The following is a 17,094-nucleotide window of genomic DNA, read 5'->3' as shown; positions in this document are numbered from 1 at the left end:
AGAGTGCTCTGCACAGCTGGTTAAAAGCAGCACATTTAAGGAGAAATAGAACAAACCATCTGAGGACACTGGGACTGCACACATAATTTGTTCTGAATAGATGTTCTGTTTTTCAAACCTATTTTGTACCAGACAATATAAAAAGGAACGAAGCTCGCAGAAATCACTGCTTGCTAAATCTATCCAGTATTTTTCCATCACAGCTGTGGCATTGCCATTCTTTTCTTTCTCATCCACCTCTCACATTAGCCATTGGTACATTTCCTCTCTGTGAGGATTCTGCTCACATGTAGGACCCTGTGTACTTCTAGCCACAAATCTACATGTGTGAATATCGGAGAATTGCTTTTGTTCCAGGTTGGAGAGGATGCAGTCTAGTATTACAGGCAGAACCGTCCCTTTTGGGGCAGCAACAAGGCTCACTGGCACCTCATTGGTCGGCAACGGCTTGTAATGACACAAACAAACTCAAGGTAATTGCCAGTGGTTCTGATTGATTCAAGTGTTTCCATCCATCGCTACTGTGATCTGAGCCACCCAATGGGCTTCTTTCATAACAGCGGACAATGCTTGTTATGGCATAGCGACTCAAGCTATGGTTCACCGAAATGGCTATAAAGACCAATACATTCCTGGAGTCCCTTGTGTTTCTGTTCAGTAGGAATGCATTGCCATATAGTGCATTGTTCATTTATACAGAACTTCATAAACTGAGGGGGTTCAGAAGCACTCTCATTTGAATAGAAGTACCTGGTGCTCCTTTTAGAGTGCACATATAAGCAGGAGATTAGCTGTATCTTGACCCGTGTGGACGCTGTTGGACGCGGTGTGTTAATGCAGCACTTAAGCTTGAGGATTAAAGGGCATAATGTGATAATAGATACCGTTATAATACCTACCATTTTTAAGGTTGATTATAAAATGGTAGTTATAAAAGTGGGATTAGACGGGTTTTTAAAGGTCTCCTGAATTTAAGGTGGTTGCAAGTTAGTTTTATGTGTGCCTTCAGTTACAGATCTTGGCCATTTGGACTGAGAAGGAGTTGCTTCCAGTACAAAATGTATTGAAGGAAGAGACAAAGAGGAGTGGCCATCCTAGATCGATGAGTTATGGATTGGTGGTAGGTACAATTTTTTGTGGAAGTTAGCGAGGAACTGAACAATGAATGGCACAAGTAAGTAAGTAAGTAAGTAAGTAAATGTTTATTGTTTGGTCAATTAAAACCATAACAATATAAAAGACGTGTATATACAAAACAAATTAAAAGAGAATAAACGATATGTCCACTTTATCTCTATTAGACACTCATAAAATTTCATTGTTAAAATCAGTTGCCAAGTTCTTGTCCATTTTTCACTGCCAGAGTTCCGACCCTGTTAACAAAGCAATCAAAAACTTTGAGGAATTTGATCAATTTACCATTCAGTTGTGGGTCTGATGGATTTAGACACGCGATTATTGCAGCTCTACAGGACCTGGTGCCTCTCACATTAAAACTTTGTCTGAGCAAGGTGGCTCGTTTGTTCTAAAGTTTATTGCATATGCAGATTACATGAATAAAGTCTTCTTTGTGGTAATCACAGAGCCGACATGATTTAGGTCCTATATGCACCCAGGTTGGCTGGCCCGCTATGGATGGTAATTTTCCAAAACGTAATGCCATTACTTGCTTTTTCAAGTAAATTGAAAATGTCAAATTCAAGTATGAAGCAGGCGCAAGTGACTTATAATTGTTAATCACCATCCAAGCGTGCGACCTTAACCTGAAGATATTTTTATCAATTTGTAATGAGTGAATTTTAGCTGCTTTGTTTATTGCTTGTTTGAAGGACTGGTATGGCAGATTTTTATTCCATAAATCAGTTGTACAAGTTATTGAGAGAGATTTACATAAGTATTGATTATAAGGAGATTTTCTATCATCATCTACTTCGGTCCAAAGAGCTTCATTAATTGGTGATGTGGCTGCATTCCGTTTCAGCCGATACCAGTTTTACTGTAGAATACATTCTCCCTATGATTTCATTTGTTAAGCCGAATTCAAGACGAACCTGTGCCGGTGAGGCCGACCGTTCCAGCCGAAATACTTTTTTATAGGTAGAAACTGTTAGTTGGTTTAAAATCTCTGAGTTTTCACCATGAAAAGCAGCACTGGCATATGTTATCGAGGGGAGGATTTTCGCCGTCATCACCGCTAGCAGTGGTTTATATGATGGACCCTTCAACTTTTTTGCCAGTTGACTGAAGGCGAATATGAGAGCGTTGGTTCTCTGAGTCATGTACTTTTTATGTTCTATATGATTTTGTAAGTTGTCAATATAGAGTATGGCACAATGAATTACGCATATAGTGGCAGCCAGCCAATGTGAAGACCAAAATGTAGGGGAAACGGTCAACTGTATAATATGGTTAAGGATGTTTCTTACAGCTGCTCTGTGGTTTCTGGATTACTTGGTGGGTGTACCAATATAAAGCGTGGCGTTATCCACATTACCATGCTAAATTGATGGTGGCTTGCATCTTTTTGTGGAAGCTTAGGTATGAAAAGCTTCGACTTGAGCATTCATCAAGTAAAAGGATCCGTTTGTAACTTGAATCGCAGGGATGTTTGCATCCATGTTTACTAGATTAGCTAGTTGGAGTGATGGGTAACTTGGTGGGACAAGTTATTTTGTTCAGATAATGGACATGTGATAGGTAACCCATTTTCCACTAGGTATAGCTACATAGTCACTGTGTTTATTTTGAGGTAATTCATTTGCATGTCATAATTTACCACCAGAGGAATTTGTCAATGTCACAGGAATCACACTGGCTTTGTCGCTTTAGCATGATTTGCCTGTTTTATGCATAGTTGTAGTAGTTTAGGATGAAGGAAGAGATCAGCTCTGGTAGAGGTATAAGATAAACATTAGGGAGGGGACCTTTTGAGCAACTCCACAGTTGAGGGATAAAGAAAGGAGTAGAAGGGCGGCAGAGATAGATGATCTATGTGAATACATGGACAAATTACAACTGAGAAACCACATTGGAGGAAACCAAATCATCGAAAACCAATTTAAATGAAAGACAATGTTAAGGAAATGCAAATGCATTCAAAATTAAAGGAACAGTTTAAATGAAAGACAATTTTAAGGACACACACTATTAAGTTAAAAATTACATTAAAATAAAAAATAAAAAGAATAAATAACTAATATTAATGTATTGCCGTTTGAAATTGGAAAGCACATTAAATTCGCAACCAAATCATATATTAAGAATGGGCAACAGAAGTGTACCCCATATTAAATCCAAGTTTTTTTAAAAACAAACTTTATTGGGGTTTCCCATTTTACTAAAACTCTTCATCATAATTCAGTTGTTATACAAGAAGCATCTGTTTATGATTTCTACATACAAATTACAGTGTCGTTCCATTTGTGTAGTCTAGAACAAAATCTCCGATATGGTACATATTATTGCATGAAATTATATCAATAACATAAATTACAGTGCTTTAATTGCAACCCATCAACTCACCCCTTCCCTCTATACCCACCCCATCCCTCCCTGGGCTCTGATTATGATAGCTCCTGAGTCATATTTACCTCTCTTCCAGCATCCTGAGTGAGGCAAACCTCATTCTGCATACAGAGGTTTCCCCCAATTAATTGGCTATATTCCTGATTGCCTGTGATTTGTGTCCACTCACTGCGATTGTGGAACATCCGATATACCATATGGGCTACTTCCTTTGAAGGCCTCCAGTGCTACATCCCATTCTAATGATACTGGATTTTTCCAGAGTCCCCTGGCTTCCTCCCTACGCAGGGATGCACTTCCCGCCCCCACCCACCTAACTACTTCATTATGCCATGTATGTAATGAAGGCGCTTTAGCTGATTTCCAACGCATAGTAATGGATCTTTTTGCTATCAATAACGCCAAATCTAGAAAACACAACTGTACTTTTTATGCTGGTCTGCGTCTACGGAGGCCAAGTAAGCACTCCAACGTCGAACGCCTACAGTAAGGTGGGTAACAGTCGCAAGTGTTTGCACCACTCTTCCCCAAAAAACTCTCAGTCCCTGGCATGCACGTAACATATGGAGTAGGTCGGCATCTAACAGTTGACATCTAGGGCAGAGATGGGCAGTGGACGGATACATCCTTAGCAATCTGTGTGGTGTCAGATAGGCTCTGTGTATAATCATGCATTGTATGAATTTAAACTTTGCATTTCGTGGAATCTTCCTGGGGTAGTCTAAGATATCTGCCCATTCTCTGTCCGTGAACTCCCATCCCATATCCATCACCGGGGAAATCTCACATGTACGCGAATACTCAAATACAACCATTTAATGAGGAGGCTTCCCTGGCCCATAAGATAAAGCGCTTTAACTAGTTCATGTGTCTGGGGTTCTACCCGGTCAGGGGACCACTGCTTTTTGACATAGCGTAATAGCACAGCATGTGTAACGTACAAGGTATTGGGAAACCCAGTTTCTTGTATAAAATTGTCATGTTCCATAAGTGTCTTACCTCCAAAGAGTGACCCAATCGTGTCCACCACTGAGTCCAACCACGGCCAGAGCACCTCTGTCGTCAAACTGCCGCTTGCTAGTGGTTTCCCCACCAGCGGGATGTTACCTGCGTAAGGACTGCAGCTGGATGTATAGTTCAAAGCCTTCTTCCAACGGTCCAGTGCAGTTTTCAGCAGTGGCGGTAAGGCCAGGAGAGTTTTGCTGTGCGGTAGTAATAAAGTGGTAAACACACATTACAACGCATTTTTTACAACGCACTACCATTACAACGGAACTTTTACAACGCAAATACTATTACAACGCATTTATTTACAACGCATGTTTTTACAACGCAGGTACTTTTACAACGCATACCATTACAACGTAAGTATAGGTAAGTATATAATTATATTTAAAATGTTATATGTTAGTTTTTTTTTTTAAAGGGGTATTTTTAGGGTTCAGGGTCATTTTTGGGTTTATGGGTAAAGGGGTATTTTTAGGGTTTAGGGTCAGTTTTGGGTTTTTGGGTAAAGGGGTATTTTTAGGGTTCAGGGTCAGTTTTGGGTTTTTGGGTAAAAGGGTATTTTTAGGGTTCAGGGTCAGTTTTGGGTTTTTGGGTAAAGGGGTATTTTTAGGGTTCAGGGTCAGTTTTCAGTTTTTGGGTAAAGGGGTATTTTTAGGGTTTAGGGTCAGTTTTCAGTTTTTGGGTAAAGGGGTATTTTTAGGGTTCAGGGTCAGTTTTCAGTTTTTGGGTAAAGGGGTATTTTTAGGGTTCAGGGTCAGTTTTCAGTTTTTGGGTAAAGGGGTATTTTTAGGGTTTAGGGTCAGTTTTCAGTTTTTGGGTAAAGGGGTATTTTTAGGGTTCAGGGTCAGTTTTCAGTTTTTGGGTAAAGGGGTATTTTTTGGGTTTAGGGTCAGTTTTCAGTTTTTGGGTAAAGGGGTATTTTTAGGGTTCAGGGTCAGTTTTCAGTTTTTGGGTAAAGGGGTATTTTTAGGGTATAGGGTCAGTTTTCAGTTTTTGGGTAAAGGGGTATTTTTAGGGTTTAGGGTCAGTTTTGGGAATTTTAGATAAAGGGGTACAAGAAAAAAATAAAATAAAAATAAATATAAATTAAATTAATTAAATTAAATTAAATTAAAATAAATTAAATTAAATACAATTACATTAAATAAAAATAATTTTAAATAATATACAATTAAAAAAATTATATATACTTACCAATACTTACGTTGTAATGGTATGCGTTGTAAAGGTACCTGCGTTGTAAAAAAATGCGTTGTAAATACATGCGTTGTAATAGTATTTGCGTTGTAAAAGTCCCGTTGTAACGGTATGCGTTGTAAAAGTATGCGTTTTAACGTCATATATCCTAATAAAGTATGTAGAAGGCCCTGTTCCAGGTTTTTCGTGGTGTAGCCAATCTCCTGCAAGTTACGCCCTGCCGTCCAGTCGGATAGCCATTGCAACTGGCAGGAATACTAATAGGCTTTAAAATCCGGTGCACCCAGACCACCCCCTCGCGTATCTATCTGTAGTTTCTTAAGGCTTATTCTGCGACGTCCCGTTCCCCATAGAAGGTCCAACAGAATAGTATCCAGGGTGCTAAAAATAGACGGGGGCACCGCCAACGGCAGGTTTGCAAAATAATATAAAAGGCGTGGAAGCACCACCATCTTAGATATTGCTACTCTAACCATGACTGAGGGAGGCAGCATAGTCCAAAAAGCCACCTGAGATCGTATCCCTCTAATAGCTTTGCTAAGATTACCCTCCACCATGTCCACGTGGGAGCAATATATATTAATGCCAAGTAGTTGAAAGTGTGTGCAGCCGTTTGTAAGGTTAATCTCCCAAAAAGAACAGTGTCCGGATGAGGCTGACCATGAAAGAAGAAAGCGTTTGATTTAGATTCATTAATTGATAACCCAGAAATCCTCTCGAAGTCAGCAAAAATTCTCGGCATTGGGTCTATTCCTCCCAGGAGGCCCATCACATAAATAATTAAATTGTCTGCGTATGCCAATACCAAATGTGTGGAAGTATTAATCGGGACACCGCTCTGGGAAGCCTCTGCTCGCAACCTCATTGCTAGTGGCTCCAGCGCTAATACAAATAGTATTGGGGACAAGGGGCAGCCCTGTCGCTTGCCTCTATAGACATGATATTCTCGCGAGATATGTTTTCCGGACCTGACCCTGGCCGTCGGAGCTTCATATAATAAACACACCCATTTAATATAATCGGGGGGTAAACCAAAGTGAGCGATGGCCTTAAACATATATTCCCAGGACAGTGTGTCAAATGGCTGCCGCATATCTAATGCGACGCATCCAGCTTGCTGATAAGGAGTAAGATCTGAAGACATTATATGGTGTAATCTCTGTATGTTTAGTGATGTGCTTCGTGTCGGTATAAATCCACATAGATCAATCTGGATTAGTCTGTTTAAATATGGTTGGAACCGGTTTGCTGGAATTTTACTTAGTATCTTGTATTCCTTGGCATGGAGGCTGCGTGTCCCTTTCCCCTTGATACATTAATACAGCCCCAAGCAGTGGCGTCACTGGGGTTGGTGTCACCTGGTGCGGGTAACTCATGGTGTCACCCCCTCACGACTTACCGCATGGACCACATCTGTCGGCAATGTATGGCGCTAGGTACTGTCTTAATCCCTCTAGCTCCCTCTCTCTGTCTAGCTCCCTCTAGCTCCCTCTCTCTGTCTTACTCCCTCTAGCTCCCTCTGGTTCCCTCTCTCTCTGTCTTACTCCCTCTGGCTCCCTCTGTCTCTGTCTTACTCCCTCTAGCTCCCTCTCCCTCTGTCTTACTCCCTCTAGCTCCCTCTCTCTGTCTTGCTCCCTCTAGCTCCCTCTCTTACTCCTTCTAGATCCCTCTCTCGCTGTCTTACTCCCTCTAGCTTCCTCTCTCTCTGTCTTACTCCCTCTAGCTCCCGCTCTCTCTCTTACTCCCTCTAGCTCCCTCTCTCTCTATTACTCCCTCTAGCTCCCTCTCTCTCTGTCTTGCTCCCTCTAGCTCCCTCTCTCTGTTTTACTCCCTCTAGCTCCCTCTCTCTCTCTGTCTTGCTCCCTCTAGCTCCCTCTCTCTGTCTTACTCCCTCTAGCTTCCTCTCTCTCTGTCTTACTCCCTCTAGTCCCCTCTCTCTTACTCCCTCTAGCTCTCTCTCTCTCTCTCTCTCTTACTCCCTCTAGCCCCCTCTCTCTCTGTCTTGCGCCCTCTAGCTCTCTCTCTCTCTGTCTTACTCCCTCTAGCTCCCTCTAGCTCCCTATCACTCTGTCTTGCTCCCTCTAGCTCCCTCTCTCTCTTTTACTCCCTCTAGCTCCCTCTCTCTGTCTAGCTCCCTCTAGCTCACTCTCTCTGTCTTACTCCCTCTAGCTCCCTCTCTCTGTCTAGCTCCCTCTCTCTCTGTCTTGCTCCCTCTATCTCCCTCTGTCTCCCTCTCTCTGTCTTACTCCCTCTAGCTCCCTCTCTCTCTCTGTCTTACTCCCTCTAGCCCCCTCTCTCTCTGTCTTACTCCCTGTAGCTCCCTCTCTCCCTCTAGCTCCCTCTCTCTGTCTTACTCCCTCTAGCTCCCTCTCTCTCTGTCTTACTCCCTCTAGCTCACTCTCCCTCTGTCTTACTCCCTCTAGCTTCCTCTCTCTGTCTTGCTCCCTCTAGCTCCCTCTCTTACTCCTTCTAGCTCCCTCTCTCTCTGTCTTACTCCCTCTAGCTCCCTCTCTCTCTGTCTTACTCCCTCTAGCTCCCTCTCTCTGTCTTACTCCCTCTAGCTCCCGCTCTCTCTCTTCCTCCCTCTAGCTCCCGCTCTCTCTCTTACTCCCTCTAGCTCCCTCTCTCTCTGTCTTGCTCCCTCTAGCTCCCTCTCTCTGTTTTACTCCCTCTAGCTCCCTCTTTCTCTCTGTCTTGCTCCCTTTAGCTCCCTCTCTCTGTCTTACTCCCTCTAGCTTCCCCTCTCTCTCTCTTACTCCCTCTAGCTCCCTCTCTCTCTGTCTTGCTCCCTCTAGCTCTCTCTCTCTCTGTCTTACTCCCTCTAGCTCCCTCTCACTCTGTCTTGCTCCCTCTGGCTCCCTCTCTCTTTCTTACTCCCTCTAGCTCCCTCTCCCTCAATTACTCCCTCTAGCTCCCTCTCTCTCTGTCTTGCTCCCTCTAGCTCCCTCTCTCTGTTTTACTCCCTCTAGCTCCCTCTCTCTGTCTTGCTCCCTCTAGCTCCCTCTCTCTGTCTTACTCCCTCTAGCCTCCTCTCTCTCTGTCTTACTCCCTCTAGCCCCCTCTCTCTTACTCCCACTAGCTCTCTCTCTCTCTCTTACTCCCTCTAGCCCCCTCTCTCTCTGTCTTGCGCCCTCTAGCTCTCTCTCTGTCTTACTCCCTCTAGCTCCCTCTCTCTCTGTCTTGCTCCCTCTAGCTCCCTCTGTCTCCCTCTCTCTGTCTTACTCCCTCTAGCTTCCTCTCTCTCTCTGTCTTACTCCCTCTAGCTCCCTCTCTCTCTGTCTTACTCCCTCTAGCTCCCTCTCTCTTTCTGTCTTACTCCCTCTACCTCCCTCTCTCTGGCTAGCTCCCTCTCTCTGTCTTACTCCCTCTAGCTCCCTCTGGTTCCCTCTCTCTCTGTCTTACTCCCTCTAGCTCCCTCTCTCTCTGTCTTACTCCCTCTAGCTCACTCTCCCTCTGTCTTACTCCCTCTAGCTCCCTCTCTCTCTCTGTCTTGCTCCCTCTAGCTCCCTCTCTCTGTCTTACTCCCTCTAGCTTCCTCTCTCTCTGTCTTACTCCCTCTAGTCCCCTCTCTCTTACTCCCTCTAGCTCTCTCTCTCTCTCTCTCTTACTCCCTCTAGCCCCCTCTCTCTCTGTCTTGCGCCCTCTAGCTCTCTCTCTCTCTGTCTTACTCCCTCTAGCTCCCTCTAGCTCCCTCTCACTCTGTCTTGCTCCCTCTAGCTCCCTCTCTCTCTTTTACTCCCTCTAGCTCCCTCTCTCTGTCTAGCTCCCTCTAGCTCCCTCTCTCTGTCTTACTCCCTCTAGCTCCCTCTCTCTGTCTAGCTCCCTCTCTCTCTGTCTTGCTCCCTCTATCTCCCTCTGTCTCCCTCTCTCTGTCTTACTCCCTCTAGCTCCCTCTCTCTCTCTGTCTTACTCCTTCTAGCTCCCTCTCTCTCTGTCTTACTCCCTCTAGCTCCCTCTCTCCCTCTAGCTCCCTCTCTCTGTCTTACTCCCTCTAGCTCCCTCTGGTTCCCTCTCTCTCTGTCTTACTCCCTCTAGCTCCCTCTCTCTCTGTCTTACTCCCTCTAGCTCACTCTCCCTCTGTCTTACTCCCTCTAGCTTCCTCTCTCTGTCTTGCTCCCTCTAGCTCCCTCTCTTACTCCTTCTAGCTCCCTCTCTCTGTCTTACTCCCTCTAGCTCCCTCTCTCTCTGTCTTACTCCCTCTAGCTCCCTCTCTCTGTCTTACTCCCTCTAGCTCCCGCTCTCTCTCTCTTCCTCCCTCTAGCTCCTGCTCTCTCTCTTACTCCCTCTAGCTCCCTCTCTCTCTGTCTTGCTCCCTCTGGCTCCCTCTCTCTGTTTTACTCCCTCTAGCTCCCTCTTTCTCTCTGTCTTGCTCCCTTTAGCTCCCTCTCTCTGTCTTACTCCCTCTAGCTTCCCCTCTCTCTCTCTTACTCCCTCTAGCTCCCTCTCTCTCTGTCTTGCTCCCTCTAGCTCTCTCTCTCTCTGTCTTACTCCCTCTAGCTCCCTCTCACTCTGTCTTGCTCCCTCTGGCTCCCTCTCTCTTTCTTACTCCCTCTAGCTCCCTCTCCCTCAATTACTCCCTCTAGCTCCCTCTCTCTCTGTCTTGCTCCCTCTAGCTCCCTCTCTCTGTTTTACTCCCTCTAGCTCCCTCTCTCTCTGTCTTGCTCCCTCTAGCTCCCTCTCTCTGTCTTACTCCCTCTAGCCCCCTCTCTCTCTGTCTTGCTCCCTCTAGCTCCCTCTGTCTCCCTCTCTCTGTCTTACTCCCTCTAGCTTCCTCTCTCTCTGTCTTACTCCCTCTAGCTCCCTCTCTCTCTGTCTTACTCCCTCTAGCTCCCTCTCTCTTTCTGTCTTACTCCCTCTACCTCCCTCTCTCTGGCTAGCTCCCTCTCTCTGTCTTACTCCCTCTAGCTCCCTCTGGTTCCCTCTCTCTCTGTCTTACTCCCTCTAGCTCCCTCTCTCTCTGTCTTACTCCCTCTAGCTCACTCTCCCTCTGTCTTACTCCCTCTAGCTTCCTCTCTCTGTCTTGCTCCCGCTAGCTCCCTCTCTCTCTGTCTTACTCCCTCCAGCTCCCTCTCTCTCTGTCTTACTCCCTCTAGCTCCCTCTCTCTGTCTTACTCCCTCTAGCTCCCGCTCTCTCTCTTACTCCCTCTAGCTCCCTCTCTCTTACTCCCTCTCTCTCTGTCTTGCTCCCTCTAGCTCCCTCTCTCTGGTTTACTCCCTCTAGCTCCCTCTTTCTCTCTGTCTTGCTCCCTTTAGCTCCCTCTCTCTGTCTTACTCCCTCTAGCTTCCTCTCTCTCTGTCTAACTCACTCTAGCCCCCTCTCTCTTACTCCCTCTAGCTCCCTCTCTCTCTCTCTCTCTTACTCCCTCTAGCCCCCTCTCTCTTTGTCTTGCTCCCTCTAGCACTCTCTCTCTGTCTTACTCCCTCTAGCTCCCTCTCACTCTGTCTTGCTCCCTCTAGCTCCCTCTCTCTCTCTTACTCCCTCTAGCTCCCTATCTCTGTCAAGGAAACCATGCACCCTCAGATGAGCTAGGCTGCTATAGAGTTGCCTTGTGAGCAAAGAAAAGTGTAGTCAAGCATTGCAGGTCTCCTGCGAGACGCTGGCGAGTGTGAACAGCATGAGGAACAAGCTTGCACAGGGAGCGACAGTAAAGGTGAGAGCAGAAGCGAGGCTGCAGGGCAGATTGGTGTCACCCCATGTGTTGGTGTCACCCGGTGCGGGCCGCACCCCCCCGCTCCCCCCTAGTGACGCCACTGGCCCCAAGAAATGGGTTCCTCTGGCCCAGTAAAGACTTGTGGAGGGGGGCCCGCATGTCACCATAATCATTATTAAAAAGGGTGTTGCAGGCGGGCTGCAGGGAGTGCAGCAGCCCCCAAGCAACATTTTAAAAAAACAGTAAGCCTCCTTTGTCGTTGAATCCAGGACCCCAGGAGTACTTAATTATATTTTTCAAAAACACTCCTACCTGAAGATCTATGCTTTGCAACTAGAATGTGGGGCCCTCTTGCGGTTGTTTTTATTATTGTGGGGTGAAAATGATTTTTTTTTTTTTAACTCAGACATGTTTTTTTTTTTTTTTAAATAACAACATGTCTCTGACTGTTTCTTTTAACATTTTTCAGCCCACAAAATGCAATAATAGAAAATATGTTAAAAGAAATAAAATGTATTAAATGTTTTATAACAATCACTATTATTAAACATTGCATTGTGTGGATTACTGAGCTATACATTTGGTATACCATAGTTTTTGAGATTTTACGTAAATATGTTAAGCCGTTATCGAGAAATTAAGGTTCAAAATATAGCAATAGCTGTACAGTTGGTCCAGTGATGGTCCTGTGGTACAGTAAATTTGAAAACAAGAGCATTCTGACTGTTAGAGAGGGCTTTCTCCACACCCCCACCCCCCATTGTTCGCCTTCGAACTGCAGGACCGGTACCAGTCACACAGGAGTGAGTGATCTGAATGGCTAGCAACAACATGAAGAGAAATGTCGTAACCATTATTGGACACAGGAACTCAGTCCTGTGATGTAAAGTTTAAATAAGAATGACATATACTACTGATAGGATTTCTTTCAGGGGGATGATTGTGTAAAATGCCTCCAAGTGAAATCCGATCAAAAGGTTGGTGCACTATAAAAAATGTAATATTTCAACATATTAAGGACAACTTTACTATCTTGGAGGTAGGATGGTATGGTTTGGACTACCGGCCTCAATTTGGGTTAGTTCACGCTTAGGCCCCCATATTTTTTGTCCACATAAGGTATCCAAGCCAAATATGGGTCCTTATCTTCAAACAACCGGAGGATTATAACGGTACCCAGGGTTTGTGGAATCCCCTTGAGGGGACCATGACATTAGGCAAAATACGGGTACATTTTGGCTTTTTGGGGAAAAATTGGAAAAAGAGTGCTGCAGAAAGCAGTCTCTGTTTTGTTCCCTGCAAATGTTATCAACAAAGGGTTTGCGGTGCTAAAATCACAATCTTCCCAGCTTTAAGGAACAGGCAGACTTTTGTCAGAAAACCAACATTTTCTACACAGTTTTGACATTTTACTGGGACATAGCCTATTTTTTCTACTTTTTGTGCTTTCAACCGCCTTCCAGTTAGTGGTAGAAATGGGGGGAAACTAATAATGGATCCCGGAAACCTATACATTTCTGAAAAGAAGACAGAATCCTGAACTCAGCAAGGGGTCATTTGTGTAGATTTTCAAGGTTTTCCTATAGATAGTAACAGTTTAAATAAAAAAATATTGAAATTGAGTTGAAAAAAACAGCCATTTGTGCCTACATTTTCACCTGTAACTTCTTCTAACTATGCTAGATTTTTTAAAGCAATATACCGTTATGTCTGCGAGAACCTTCTGGTTGCGGGGATATATTGGGCTTGTAGGTTCATCAAGAACCCGAGGTACCCAGAGTCAATAACTGAGCTGCACCTTGCAATGTTTTTTCTTTGTGCCCCGGTAGTACAGCAATTAATTTGGTAAAATGTAAAGAGTGAAAAATAGGTATCAAGGAAACCTATGTATTTCCCAAATGGGAACAAGATTTGGAGTTTGGAAGCAGTGGTTCTTTCCACATCCCTGAATTTGTGAGTACCCATACTAGCATGTGAATTAGGGAGCATTTTCAAAATGTCTTCTTTTTTACATATTGTCTTACATTTGGTAGGCAGAAATGCACAGAAAGACAACTGGTAATAACACTTGTTCTACTATTCTGTGTTCCCCTAAGTTGCCCAATAAAAATGGTACCTCGCTTGTGTGGGTAGGCCTAATGCCCCAACAGGAAATGGGTCAAAACGCAACATGGACACATCACTTTTTTTGCAATGTGCCTAGCTGGGAATTTTGAGCCCTAGCTCAGCCGGCACCTAGAGAAACCTAGCAAGCCTGTACGTTTTTGAAAACTAGACACCCGAGGAATCCAGGGTGGGGTAACTTGTGGGGCTCTCACCAGGTTCTGTTACCCAGAATCCCTTGAAAAGCTCAACCTTTGTCAACATTTTCCTCACATTTCTTTGATGGAATGTTTTGGAATTTTCTGCGGGGAACCACAAACTTCCACCCATCCAGCATTCCCCCCAAATCTCCTGATATAAATGATACCGCACTTGTGTGGGTAGACCCACCGTAGGAAACGGACCAAAACGCAACGTGGGCACATCCCATTTTTTCACAGAAAACGAGCCCTACTTTTGAAATGTGCCTAGCTGTGGATTTTGGGCCCTAGCTCAGCCATCATTTAGGGAAACCTAGCAAACATGTACATTTTTTTAAACTAGACACCCAGGGGAATCCAGGATGTGGTGACTTGTGTGGCTTGATCACTTGGTTAACTCACTCAAGTGAGGTACCATTTTTATCCGGAGACCTGGGAAAATGCTGGGTGGTCAGAAATGTAGGTCGACCCGGTGATCCCACAACTTTTCCACACAGAAATATGGTGAAAATTAGATTTTTTCAGCAAAATTTGAGGTTTGAAGGGGATTCTGGGTAAGAAAACCTTGGGGAAGCAAGACAAGCCACACCTCCCTGGACTCCCCCAGATGTCTAGTTTTCAGTACTAGTTGCACTGGCACCCTACGGTGCGAGTGTCTCCTAGGGCACTGTCAATTGTGCTGAATAAATCAGCCAAGTTAAGACTAATAAAGTTTTCAACAAGATTTTGTGTAAAGTCTCATAAGTATTTTATTTATACTTGTAGCTTTTTCTGTTAATCACTCTGAGCTTTTTTCCATGTTACAATAATCTTTATGCTCCATGTGCAGTCATCATCCAGTTAATTTTCAAAATACACGAAAAATTACATTCCTTTTCCAATGCATTTCGGCCTAGAGGCCTTCATCAAGGGAATCTGTGAAATGCATTGGAAAAGGAATGTAATTTTTCGTGTATTTTGAAAATTAACTGGATGATGACTGCACATGGAGCATAAAGATTATTGTAACATGGAAAAAAGCTCAGAGTGATTAACAGAAAAAGCTACAAGTATAAATAAAATACTTATGAGACTTTACACAAAATCTTGTTGAAAACTTTATTAGTCTTAACTTGGCTGATTTATTCAGCACAATTGACAGTGCCCTAGGAGACACTCGCACCGTAGGGTGCCAGTGCAACTATTTCTGATTCATATACTCCAAGCGGGGAGTATCCAAAGGAGCACGTTCTAACATCATATATGGATAAACTCTAAGCAGTACACGACCAATCCCTCTCATAGTTTTCAGTACTGTCTGGGTTTGGTAGGTTTTCCTAGATGGCCACTGAGTCAGGGACCAAAAACGGCCCTCCCTTTCCAACAATACCTCTCCCGTGTGTTTTGGTGCTCGGGGGTTTGATTGGCTCATTTCAGCTTCACTTTCAATGTAATGACGTCAGCGCGCTTCCACACGATCCTCATTACATTGGAAATAAATGCTTTCGGAGGTTGGAGAAGCTCTTCCCCACCTCCAGAGGCAAAACAAATAAAAAGGAAATCCCTCTGCTGTTTACAGCCGAGGGATTTTGCGGTGGTGCACCGAGGATGTAATGGTTACATCCTTGGCACACCAGCGCCACAGCCGAGGACGTAACCATTACATCCTTGGCACCGAAACCGGTTAATAAAGTCAATAGGTCACATTGTTTGCCACTGCCTATGCACACCTATTCAGCATTGACAAATCAAGAAAAAACACTTTTTTTCTGATGCTGTGCAACATAGGCAAAAAAGTGGTCCATATAATATACATGGCCTTCACACATATACATGTCGCGCTTTGATGTGAAAATGGGAAAACATCACATATGCATTATTTTTTCATTTTTAAATGTATCACTCCATTTATTGTTCTGAAATAGTGGAGCGATAAATTAAAAAATAACAAATTACACCATAACTCTTTTTTGGGGGAAAGGAGTGGCCCAGCAGCCAATTGTGGCTGCTGGGACCTGAAAAACAGTTTTTTTCCCTTATCTTTTTGCTACAAGGCATCCCCGTTGCCACGTCCTTTTTTGGCTATTTGGGGTAGTGCACGCTTAGGCACCCATAACATTGTGCCCACATAAGGTATTCAGGCGCTAAATTTGTGTGCTTTACTTCCAACATCTTGAAGATTCTAAATGTGCCCAGGGTTTGTGGATTCCCCTGGAAGGGACCGTGAAATTAGGCAAAATACAGCTACATTTTGGTTTTGGGAGAAAAATGGGAAAAAATGTGCTAAAGATTAAAGCGTCTGCTTTTTTTCCCCTATAAACAGATTCACAATCTTCCAAGCTTTCAGAAACAGGCAGACTTTTCTCCCAAAAAAACACTTTATTTTTTACACAGTTTTGGCATTTTACTGGGACATAGCCTATTTTACCGATAGTTTGTGCTTTGATCCTCCTTCCAGTTAGTGGTAGAAAGGGGTTTGAAACCAGTAATGGATTCCGGAAAGCTATTCAGAATTTTGACTACTTTTCAGAAAGCAGTCAAAATTCTGAATTCACCCAGGGGTCATTTGTGTAGATCCTTTAAGGTTTTCCTATAGTAAGTAACAGTTGAATTACATGTTAAAATTGAGTTGAAATAACTAATTAATGCCTATGTTTTGACTTGTAACTTCTTCTAAGTATGGCAGATTTTTAAAATCGATATACCGTTACATCCGGTGGACCCTTCTGGTTGTGGGGATATATCGGACTTGTAGGTTTACCAAGAACCCAAGGTACCCAGAGCCAATAACTGTGCTTCACCTCGCAGTGGTTTCTCATTGTGTACCGGGTATACAACATTAAGGGGCCGATTATGATGGCGGACGGACTTGAGTCCGTCCGCCACCATAGAGTAGGAGGGACCGTCCGCAGGGGCAGCGGCGGTCCCTCCATACAGTTTAGGATGTGACCGCCAGGGTGGCGGTCACATCCTCTATTTTTAACATTGCGGCGGATGGAGCTTCAAGCTGCACCCGCCGCAATGTTAAAAATGCATGCACAGCATTTGCGTGCACAAAGCGGCAGGCACCGCGCGGTGCCTGCCGCTTTGTGCACGCAAATGCAGGGGGGTACCATAGGTACCCCCAATGTGCACCCCCCACCCCCCCTTCACCCAGGGGGCCCGCAACGGGCCCCCGAAGTGAAGGTCCGTATGCTTTTTCACGGCGGAAAAGCCGCCGTGGAAAAGCATACTTTTTACTCCATCCTAATATGGCTGGCGGTGTCTGATAGACACCGCCAGCCATGTTACAGCTTATCCGCCGCGGTTGTAAGTCAACCGCGGCGGAAAAGCGGCGGACTGAAACCAGGAGCCACCAGCCATCCTAATGTGGCGGTGGGTCTTTGGTGGGTCCGCAGAGGATTTTCCGCATTCTCCGGGCCGGCGGTGGT

At 44.5% G+C, this 17,094-nt stretch overlaps 1 protein-coding gene across 1 annotated transcript in view; it reads right to left on the bottom strand.

Moving 5' to 3' along the window:
- Window positions 1-17,094, bottom strand: part of PEMT (phosphatidylethanolamine N-methyltransferase) — a 1,176,780-nt gene that overhangs the window by 763,320 nt on the left and 396,366 nt on the right. The window lies entirely within an intron of this gene.

This window comes from Lissotriton helveticus, chromosome 10 (genome assembly GCF_964261635.1).
Source record: "Lissotriton helveticus chromosome 10, aLisHel1.1, whole genome shotgun sequence".
Taxonomy (NCBI): Eukaryota; Metazoa; Chordata; class Amphibia; order Caudata; family Salamandridae; genus Lissotriton; species Lissotriton helveticus.
This window is presented reverse-complemented; position numbering and strand designations above follow the sequence as displayed.